Source organism: Astyanax mexicanus, chromosome 3 (assembly GCF_023375975.1).
Source record: "Astyanax mexicanus isolate ESR-SI-001 chromosome 3, AstMex3_surface, whole genome shotgun sequence".
Classification (NCBI taxonomy): domain Eukaryota; kingdom Metazoa; phylum Chordata; class Actinopteri; order Characiformes; family Acestrorhamphidae; genus Astyanax; species Astyanax mexicanus.
Genome location: NC_064410.1, coordinates 18,345,597 through 18,357,487, shown reverse-complemented (window position 1 = coordinate 18,357,487; position 11,891 = coordinate 18,345,597). Strand labels below are relative to the sequence as shown.

Here is an 11,891-nt window from a genome sequence, read left to right as displayed (position 1 = left end):
TACACTAGGGTAGCACATTTTGACAAAGCACAACTCGCCAGAACACCGGCTGAGACGAGCAGCCGAGAGCAGAGGAATACCCCAAACGCCCCGGAACACCCCGGAAGATCCCGGAACACCGGGCCGGACATTAAATATTCAGGCCGGTAGGTGAGGAGCCAGGTTTCCTGAAGCTCCAGTGGCAGTACAGTTAGCTTCTCCCCCGAGTCCAGACTCTCTCTCTCTCTCTCTCTCTCTCTCTCTCTCTCTCTCTCTCTCTCTCTCACACACACACACACACACACACACACTTCACTCTCTCTGGGGTCACATGCTAAGTGCTTCCTGTGTGCCGGCTCCATTGTTTAGTGAATAATGGATGTCACTGTTAAGAGTATTGGACATGCTGGTGTTCGCCCAGTACATTAAACCACTGAAGGTCATTTTTCAACTCAATTCACTCACACACACACACACACACACACACAAATTAAATGTTCTGGATTAGACATTTCCTTAATTGTGGATTTTAATGTTATTAGAATACAATTCCAGATATTAATATTAATATTGTAGAAAGTAGTTTTAGATATTTATTTTAGCAGAATTAATTAAAAAAGTACTATATTAATGCATTTGAATTAATTCAGGAGAATGATTTGCTACAGTGGTATTCTGAATACTATTGTCTTTTATATAATAGATATTGGATATATTAGATTTATATTATATTATAATATACTAGAATCTAAGTATACAGAAGTATACAGGATTTTGTTGGTGGTACATTTCTTTTCTTTTTTATTTAATTTTGTTAAATTTAAATGTAAAGTAGTATAATGTAAATTTTGATTGGAATGGAATTTTAGAATGGAATTTGTGGAACTTTATTTTATTTTTTAAGAAATTCATAATTATATATATTAATTAATTAATTAAATTAATAATTATAATTATTGTTAATAGAATATAATTTTGGATATTCATTTATTATAACTATTTAAATTCTTTTTTATTTAAATATTTCTTGATACTCATTTTTTCATGGAAATACATTTGTTCTAATTTAATTAGTTTTTAATTCTTATAATTATGGAGATTAATTTATTTGAACTTAATTTTAGTGTACATTCATTAGGTATATTAATATATTATATAATCTGGATTTTGATTCTGTGCTAACTGTAAATTGTATTAGATGTGGCTGTGGTGATGCTGCAGTGCTGCAGTGGGAGGTGATCAGGTGTGAGTACTGCAGATACTGGGATGAGGTTTGAGCTGGAGCTCGGCTGTAAGTCTGCCTGCAGTCACTGTTATAATTAGAGCTGCCACTGAAACAGTCACCCGGCACCAGTCGAGCATCTCCCTGCCTTTACTACTAACTGTTCACTCACTATACTGAACCACTGCAGCCACCAACATCCCCCCCACCGGCCACCCACCCTGCTCCTCCTGCCACAGGCAGCACTGAGCCCCCTCACACTGCTGTTCACTGCGCCCCCTGGCGCCCGGCCGCAGCACTGCACAGCACAGTAATGCCCAAATAAGGACAGATTCAGTTCAGCCCAGACAACAATGAGCAGCCAGATACAGAACCCATCAGCAATTAGGAGCAGAGGCAGATCCTCTTCCCAAGCAGCTGTGCTGTATAATCACCTCTCGCCCAGACTCCATCAGGATTATCTGGGAAAACTGAGGAACATAAAGGAATTCGATGGGGAACAGCAGCCTTTTCTTAATGTAATTACTGTGGATGAACTACAGCAGTGAGTCAGCACACTGTCTGACTGCTTTACAGCCAGCCTGCAATCAAACCTGCAGCTTTTACTGCATCCGTCTGGCTTCCCTCTCACATTTAAATCATAAAAATACAAAATCTTCTACAAAATCTTTTTTTTTGTTTTTTTTTTTCCCTTGCATTGCCTTTTCTGTGCGTTGACTGTGATTGTGCACAAATGGGAGGGGCAAAATAATATTAATAGTGGTGTCAATTGATTAAAAACAGGATCAGATTAATCATAATAGCCTGTGATTCATCACAATTAATTGCACTTGTTCTTCTTTCCTTATGAATATAGCATTTTATCTCATCTCTCATCTCTCAAGTGCTGCAATACAGAAGAAAAATGTGTGAACTCATTGAACCCTGTGCATAAACCAAGGTTTCAGTTATTCACCATAATAGCTGCAATACTCTCACAGCACCAGTTCTATTGACCCTAAAATTGAGCCCTGTAGGACTCCACAACATATACTATACTATATGTACTGTACTGCTGCCAAACACACTGACAAGATAAAAGCAGTCATGGGAAAGCAGTATAGATACTGTTCATGAAGTGGATTGTTAGCGGGTACAGGTGAATTATGGGAGTTAGGAGGAGGACTGTTTTCTTGGTATTTGTCTCCGGTTGCATCTGATGAATCAAACATAAGGCCCAGGATTGCTGTATCGTCGGAGAACTTAAACATGTAGTTGCTAAAAGTGCTACACGTAAATTCATTGGTGTACAGCGAAAACAGAATTGAAGAGCTAACACACCCTTGAGGAACACCTGTGTTAATGGTCAATGTTTCGGACAGAGTCCTGTTTACTCTGACCTGCTGAGTGCGATCAGTTAGAAAAGAGTGGTACCACTTAATAATGAATGGGTTTACATTCATCCTCTGCAGAGTTGCCAGGAAAACGTGGGGATGCAGAGTATTAAATGCTGAACTAAAGTCAACAAAACGTAGTCTAGCGTAGGCATTCTGATTCTCTAGGTGTTGTCACTAAATGGACTACACTACTACATACATCATCAGTGCCTCTGATGTTTATGCGCAAACTGGTATGAATCCAGTTGTGTACCTACTTCCACCTCTAGCCTAGTGGTGATAGTGGGTGCAGGTGAATTATGGGGGTTGTGGTGAGGTCTGATAGTGGGTACAGGTGAATTATGGGAGTTGGAGTGAGGGTTGATAGTTGGTGCAGGTGAATTATAGGAGTTGGAGTGAGATCTGAAAGTGGGTGCAGGTGAATTATAGGAGATGAAGTGAGATCTGATAGTGGGTGCAGGTGAATTATGAGAGTTGAAGTGAGGTCTGATAGTCACTTGACATGCTAAATGTAATGGATCATAATTTAGTTTCTGTCCTAAGGTCAGTGGAATCACTCTTTAAAAGCTACAAAGACAAATAAAGATATATCTATTCAATAGCTCTGATTATAATGTTATTTAGGATTTGTTTAGGATAAATCAGTTACTTTTTCAAATAATCCAGTAAACACATAATTCCATAATTTCTTTTCTGGACAGGAAAGACTTTCCCATTAAAACACTCTAAAACATAGCTTACAAACTGACAGAAAAAAATGTATGTCTTTAAAAAAGGCAGTTATAACAGATTGTAATGAAATTTAAAAAAACATACTTAATTCACAAAAAACAGCACTTTAGAGATGATCCCTTAAACAGTAGCTCCACAGCAGAAGGTAAATGCAAGTCATTTAGAGGTGGTTTGGTGTGAAATCTTCTCTTTCATGTCTCTAAAGCTCACTGACTGTTTCAGACACTGTTTCAAGATAATTCTGACATAAGGTTTTGGCATAAAATGTATTTTAACTTTAATTAATGTATCTTTGAATAATTACATTTTAACCATTTTTCCTCTATGTTTAAAAAACTAATGACTTAATTCTTGTCCATATGAATTTCCCATACCACTAGCAATGCTCCTGAAACTAGAAGGGGGAAAACTGAAAATCAACATACACCTTCACCTCCTTTCAACTGACACTAATGCAGCATCACTAGGCATCACTGATACATCAGCTAACAGATGCATGTGCCGACCAGCATTACAATACACTAGAGAGTGCCACCTACCCACCCTGAGAGAACATGACCAATAGCAACCTCTCGGACTCTGGATGCTGATGTGGATTTTAGAGAACACTGTAAGCTGGATGCACCCTGGGTCCATTATTAAAAAAAACAAAAAAAAAAACACACTCTCCGAAAGGAACACTCTGGAGTTGGACTTACTACCCAACAGCTGTGACCCATCTACTGCTTCACTGTAAATCATATCACACCAATCTCCCTCTCAAAATGAGTGTTTAGCAAATGTGTGCCCTGCAATGAATATACAAGCTGCCTTTAAAACATTGCCAACAGAAATGTAAAAAAAAAAAAAGATATAGAGTGGTTTTCAAAAGTATTCATACCCCTTTAACATTTTTACATTTTGTCACCTTAAAATCATACATTTAAATTTTATTGAGATTTTCAGTGATTGAACAACACAAAATATCACATAATTGTAGGATGTAACAAAAATGATACATTAAATAAAAATCTAAAAAGTGTGACATGCATTTACTCCGAAACCCCTAAATAAAATCCAGTGCAATTAATTGCCTTCAAAAGTCACTTTAGTAGTTAATCCAGCTGTGTATAATTTAGTCTCAGTATAAATACAGCTGTTCTGTGAAGATCTTAGTGGTTTGTTAGAAAACACTAGTGAACAAACAGCACCATTAAGACAAAAGAACTGACCAAAGTTGTGGAGAAGTTTAAAGCAAGGTCAGGTTATAAAGCATCCCAGTGATCATTGTTCAATGAATCATCCAAAAATGGAAAAATGATTATACAACTGCAAACCTACATAGACACCAAGCCGTCCACCCAAACCCAAACTGACAGATCAAGCAAGGAGAGCATAGGTCAGAGAAGCAGCCAAGAGGCCAATGGTCACTCTGGAGGAGCTGCAGAAATCCACAGCTCAGGTGGGCAAATCTGTCTGCTTGTGCTCAAATTTGGCCTTTATGGAATAGTGGCAACAAGCTTACCATTGTTTGGCTCTACAAAGTATTGATATAGGGTGTTAAAAACTATGTATCATTTTCATTTCACTTCACAATTATGTGCTATTTTATGTTTGTCTTTCACTTTCAACAGGGGCTCCCTGATGCCTGCAAATTATAAACACTAACCCAGAAATCATTTTTAGCGTGAGTGAGGGCTGCTGCACACAGACCGCAGACCACAGGATGCTCCAGGAGGATCAGGTGCATGTTTTCCTGCATCTGTAATGCTGCTGGAGTGTGTGTTTGGGTAGGTATCGACTGTCACCGCCGCCCGTGCCGCTCTTTTGTTCTCAGCCTCGGCAGCTACATTCCCATCTCTTTTATCTCCCCTCATCGCCGCACGGATACAAGCAGGCGCTCCATCCCAAAGCTCCAAACACCTCCACCCCCAACACCCTTCAGAAAACCTCAACGCATCTGCAGCGGAATTTACACTTCAAAAGACGTACAGTACAGAGAGACAGTCACGCTCGCACTGCTCCAGACACTCAGATGAAGATATAATGGCCCAGTCCTCCTGTCACACCAGCACACACACACACACACCTGAGATGCACTGTGTTTCTCAATAAAGCCATTTAAAATAGCACAGAGACTACTGCTCAAAAGGTTTGGGCCTAGTGCTCTTAGAAAAGGCAATGAGTACAAAAAGTTGTGTAAATCGTAAATAAAAGCTGAATGCAATAATTTGCAAATCTCATATAACCTTATTTTTGTATATATAAAATAAAGGTTTGGTTTTGTAAAAAGCGATTTTTAGAAAAATCATATTTTTCACACTATAAGGTGCATTGAATTATAAGGCGCACTATGAATAAACGTCTATTTTCTGTCCTTTTTTCATACATATGGCGCACAGGATTATAATGTGCATTATGCAACACTAGTAACGCAGCTAGGCTAAACTAGGTAAGCAAAACTGTAATTTCGAAAAGAAAAACAAAACAGAAAGAGCTCTGGATGTTAATCTACACAGATTTCCTGAAAACTGTTTATTTGGGTTAATAAAGCGCTTCTGTTTATTTACAGATCTACAGCTTAGATTTCCAGATTTCCACTAAGTCTGGGTGCTGTAGCATTAGCAGCTAACCACTAGCGCTTGCTGCTAATGCTGCTCCATTAGTGCTTGCTGGGGTTAGCAGTAGGCTACAGACTGATAATACTTACCTCTGAATGACAGAAGAGCTAGCACTTAGCACAGTTAGCGGCTAATGATACTCCAGCAGCGCTAACTAGGATTAGCAGCAGGCTACAGGCAGATAATATTTACCTCTGAATGGTGAAAGAGCAACAGCTAAGTGCGGTTAGAGGCTAATGCAAATACTGCTCCAGCAGTGCTAGCTGAGGTTAGCAGCAGGCTACAGGCCGATAATACTCACCTCTGAACCTCTAAAAGAGCTAGCGCTTAGCGCGGTTAATAGCTAATGCTAATACTGCTCCAGTCTCAGTGCCGGAGAACTTCAGCAGAGTGGCTTACTTTACTGCTCCTTAAAACAGAAACGCAGGGCAGCTTAAAATATATTATTGCGATATGATGTTTGCAATAACAATCATATCATGATACTGTGATTCTGCAATACTCTTTATATCACAAGACAATTCTCTAAAGGAGAATAAGATAAAACAATAACATTATATTAGATTTAGTACAGAATTCAATATTTATTATGTGAGAGAGACTTTACATATATACACATATATAGACATTTCGGTATGCATTGCTCAAAAACCTTTATTGTTAAGAGTGACAGTAGTACAGGGAAGCTTTTTTCTTTGTACAGCACCAAATCATCACACTAGAACCTCCTGCTCAGTGGTTTCTTTTGTACTGTATATTAATGATTGGATTTCCTGCTATATCTCTGCTGACTGCACTTCATGAAGGGTTGCTGATATGATATATGATACATGATATTTGTTATATGAGGCATGTTAAAGCAGGGAGGAACTAAAAGCTCTGCGGTTCTCCAGCCCTCCAGCACACAGACACCTCCTTCATCAAGCTGAGATCTTTCATAAATCTGCCTTTATGAGCCTCTTCAATTAAAGCATAGCACATTACAGCTGCTAAACCAAGTCCACAAATGACGCACAATAAATCTTTCAGGAATCTGAAGCAGTACAGAAGCTGCAGTGTCTGAGCCTGACTCAGCTGGGAGCTACGAGCTACAGGCAGAAATCCTCCAGAGAACAGCAAGATCCTTCTCACAACAGCCCCTTTCTGCCCTTTCTCTCAGGGTTCTGGGGAGATAGAAAAGCAAACCACAATACACGATGAAGACGCTATAAGAAAAAAAGCAGCATTTGTTTTTAAGCTTCTCTAGTCCAGCCCATAGGTAAAATACACACCTCAAGCATGGATAAAAGTTTCAGTACGAGATTAAAAGGTGAAAAATCTGGAGTTCCAAAAATGGGTCAACAGATCCAGAAAAATAGACTATTTTATTATTTTATCCCAAAACAAGTTTTGATTCTTTGTGTTAAGCACTGTGTTCAAAGCGCCATCTAGTGTCTTCAGTGTGCAATTACTCAATATTACTGCCCAGCTGACAGAACTGAGGAGAGTTCTCAGAAGGTAAATAAACATTTTTTGTTAGAGTCTCAAGTGTGGAGTCAATCTCATCACCCAAATGCTCTGTTTTATTATCAGGAGAATCGCACCATCTATGGAAGTAAAACAGTGTCACCAGATTTTGAATTTTAAAAGCACTTGAATATTTAGCACTGAATTATTTTACATTGAATTATTGCATGTGATTTTTTTTGCCTCTGAATTAAACACTTTAATTTTTCAGTATATCATTTTCACTTATTTTATTTTAATGTAAAAAAAATTCAAAAGCAAAAATTCAAGTTTTAAACATTCAATTAAAATAAATTCAGGTTGCTCAAATTCGACCTGTCAAATTCAACTGCTAAAATACAACGCTCAAAATTCGCTGTCAACATCCGGGACACACAGGATGAGCAATCGATTCAGTCTTCAATCGAGCCAACAACCAGCCAATCACATCACGCTCCGAAGATCACGTGACAGGTAGCGCCTCAGTACAGCAGAGCAGCTCACAGCCCCCTCTGCTGCTGCTCTCGAGAAGGTGAGAGTGAAACAGCTGAAAACAGGGCATTTACCTCACCACTGTGGCCATGTAATATCACTTAAACGGTGTAGAAATCATCACTTTAACCACGGTTTGCTCTGTGGTTTGTAAACATATTGAATTAAGATAGATATCCAGATATACCTTGTTAAACTAACTAAATAAATAAATAAAGCTCCTCTGTTCATTTCAGAAAGCGCTTCAAACACGAACACTAGATCAATTATTTATAAATACAGCCAGACTGTGTGGAAGATAATTACTACTGTAGAATCTGAGATAGTAACTTAGTTAGCTAAATTATAGCTACCTATCTTGCTAGTTAGCTGTGGGACTGTGCGATTATAGACAAGATACTACCCAGTTAGCTGTTTGTTTAGCAATACCTTATTTACACTTTGCTGCAAAGTATTTTGCTTAGTGTACTGGCCACTGTCTAAATAAATATATTGAGCTATATTACACTTACTGCACCCCTCTCAGGCCGGTCCTCTCATTAAATAAAGGAGATTTATTACAGTTACTATATACCTCTCAGGCTGGTAACTAGGTCTAGATGTATGTGTGGGCATTATCTAATTTGTAATCAGTGCAATATTTATTAGTGATGTCTTTTATACATTTTTATTTATATTTAGGTCATGTTAATAAAGGAGAATCAAATATTGCAACCCATGAGAGAGTATTATTAGTAATATTTATTAAATGTTTTATGTTAATAATAATTATCACATTTTGTAAATGCTGTCGCTAAAAGTGAATCTGATGTTTTTATTTAAGGTTGAAAAGAAGATGAAGAAGTTTCAGCTGGCAGCTATGCAGAGTTCACCACGAAAAGAACGAAGTCAAAGAATACAAAGATCTGTCCATATTCTAAAGTCACCACTTGAAGATTTTATGCAGAATTATTTGGATTATGAATAGGAACCACATTATTTGCAACAGCTTTTATTATTTATACAAACAAGATGAACATGATATGATGTGCCAGAATATAGGGAGGCTGCCTAAAACATACAAAAAAAAAAAAAATACAGAACACATGTAAACAACTAAAGAAAAACAGAACATGGCACATGTAAATAAATCAAATAAACACAGCACAGACTGCATGAAATTGGATTTCTTTATTTGTTCTTTAAAAGTTTGGAGAAAGGAAACCTGTGGAATACAAAAGAAACTTGAAAAATTACTGCATTTGATACATGAATATAATTAAACATTTTAAGAACATTACCTACCTTTTATTATCCTTTCTTTTTCTGGGAGAAAATATCCTGTTTAAGAAAATGAAGACAAGAATTATGACTGTGTTAAACTTGGTGTTGTTTGGATTCAGTATTTACTTCATTTATTTAAAATATTTTTGCAATTATTATTGCATTGGTTTTGGCACAAACCAATTACTAATGCATCTCAGAAAATCTGAAGATCATGAGAATATCATAATTTAACAGAAATTATACATTACACTACATGTAAAGTGACATATTCCAAATCATTTTACCTGGCTAAAAGTTCATTAAACCAGAATTACTGTCCTAACCTTAACCCAGTTTACTAGAATATGTAGTTTAAACTTAAAATAAAAAAAAGTTAAATGTGACCGTTTACTGAACGATATTAAACACAAATATATATTTTTCACTATTGAGATGCACTAGTAAACAGGACTAATCATGCTGTATCTTAATTACACAAGCATTTTAGGACTATTATTTACTGTTGATATCCTCAGTTAAAGCCTGAGTTGAATTGTTAACAAATTTATAAAATATATATTAAATATAAGCATTAAAATCAATATCATAAATTATTAAATTAAATAAATTAAATTATCTCTGTTGAATTAGTTAGTAAAGAGACAAAAAGCAATTCTAATAAATCTCCTTTATTTAATGAGAGGACCGGCCTGAGAGGGGTATAGTAAGTGTAATATAGCTTAATATATTTATTTAGACAGTGGCCAGTACACTAAGCAACATACTTTGCAGCAAAGTGTAAATAAGGTATTGCTAAACAAACCGCTAACTAGGTAGTATCTTGTCTATAATCGCACAGTCCCACAGCTAACTAGCAAGATAGGTAGCTATAATTTAGCTAACTAAGTTACTATCTCAGATTCTACAGTAGTAATTATCTTCCACAGTCTGGCTGTATTTATAAATAATTGATCTAGTGTTCGTGTTTGAAGCTCTTTCTGAAATGAACAGAGGAGCTTTATTTATTTATTTAGTTAGTTTAACAAGGTATATCTGGATATCTATCTTAATTTAATATGTTTACAAACCACAGAGCAAACCGTGGTTAAAGTGATGATTTCTACACCGTTTAAGTGATATTACATGGTCACAGTGGTGAGGTAAATGCCCTGTTTTCAGCTGTTTTACACTCACCTTCTCGAGAGCAGCAGCGGAGGGGGCTGTGAGCCGCGTTGAGCGGCTCTGCTGTACTGAGGCGCTACCTGTCACGTGATCTTCGGAGCGTGATGTGATTGGCTGGTTGTTGGCTCGATTGAAGACTGAATCGATTGCTCATCCTGTGTGTCCCGGATGTTGACAGCGAATTTTGAGCGTTGTATTTTAGCAGTCGAATTTGACAGGTCGAATTTGAGCAACCTGAATTTATTTTAATTGAATTTTTAAAACTTGAATTTTTGCTTTTGAATTTTTTTACATTAAAATAAAATAAGTGAAAATGATATACTGAAAAATTAAAGTGTTTAATTCAGAGGCAAAAAAAAATCACATGCAATAATTCAATGTAAAATAAGTCAGTGCTAAATATTCAAGTGCTTTTAAAATTCAAAATCTGGTGACACTGTTTTACTTCCATAACCATCTTCTTTGTTTTAAAACAGCACTGAATAGTATGTTCAGAACCGAGCACACACTAACGCTAATACACACACTATAGAAACCCAACCAAGCATTAAACCACTCAGGTGCTTCAACTAGTTCTTTAAGTGAAGCCATAAATTAACCATTTACAAAAGGAAACATGTTTTAATATAGGTGTGAATAAAAAGAACCTTATATGAGATGCAAAGGGTTTTTTAAAACCAATTTAAAGGTTCTTTTCACTCACACACATCTATTTTAAAAACATTGTTCTTTATGGAACTAAAGATATTCTTCTATGGCAGAAAAAAAAAGTCTGAAGTCTGGCTCAGAGCCAAATGTGGCCTTCGGACAGATTTGTATTGGCCCTCAGCTTTACGTTTAAGACTACATTATACGAGGCCAACAGTTGCTCTTCAGTTTTCTCTTATTTTACTTCGCAGCACTGTGTTATGGACTTGATCTTACATAAAGAGCTGTTAGTTTCTCTGATTGAAATGCAAATTAATTTACAGAATGGCATTTAGTGAGCTTAGACTAAATATCAGGTGTGTTACATTGCATTATGTACATTAAGTCCAATTAGTTTTACACTAAAATTTAGTGACTGAGCGCACTGCAAAAAAAAAAAAGCATAATCACACATTTTACTCATTTCTTATTCTGTTACAGTTATGCATATAATATAAATAATTGTTCTGTACATTTTTTGTTGATATTTTGGATACAATTTTTGGATAATTCCTAAATATTATACAGTGATGTTTAGGCAACCCCAGATAATTTTCAGGATTTCTCTTTATAAATCATACATTTTGGAACCCTTGTTATTTTATTGATTTGAATACATTTACCACTAACTATTTGAAACACACATTTTATTTGGTAAGCTCATTAACCCTTGACCTATATACACAGGTGAATCCAATTATCAGAAAAGGTTAAGGTGTTTTTCCTCTTTGCATCTTCTCTGAAGAATGGAAACATGGGAACCTCAAAACACAACTCTCAAACTCTCAGCTTCATTTTGGAATCAGGTGCTGGCGACTAATGAAACTAAAATTAAGTTATTTGGAGGATAGTATGTATGGTGGAAAAAGAACACAGCATTCCAAGAAAAAC

At 36.5% G+C, this 11,891-nt stretch overlaps 1 long non-coding RNA gene across 1 annotated transcript; it reads right to left on the bottom strand.

Annotated features, from left to right (window-relative positions):
* Window positions 1-9,037: 9,037 nt before the first annotated feature.
* LOC125799443 (uncharacterized) lies at window positions 9,038-11,340 on the bottom strand. Its single transcript, XR_007438406.1, has 3 exons — window positions 10,326-11,340; window positions 9,171-9,206; window positions 9,038-9,090 (listed from the first exon to the last, which is right to left on the bottom strand). It is a non-coding gene; the product is annotated as an uncharacterized LOC125799443 (long non-coding RNA).
* Window positions 11,341-11,891: the final 551 nt, after the last annotated feature.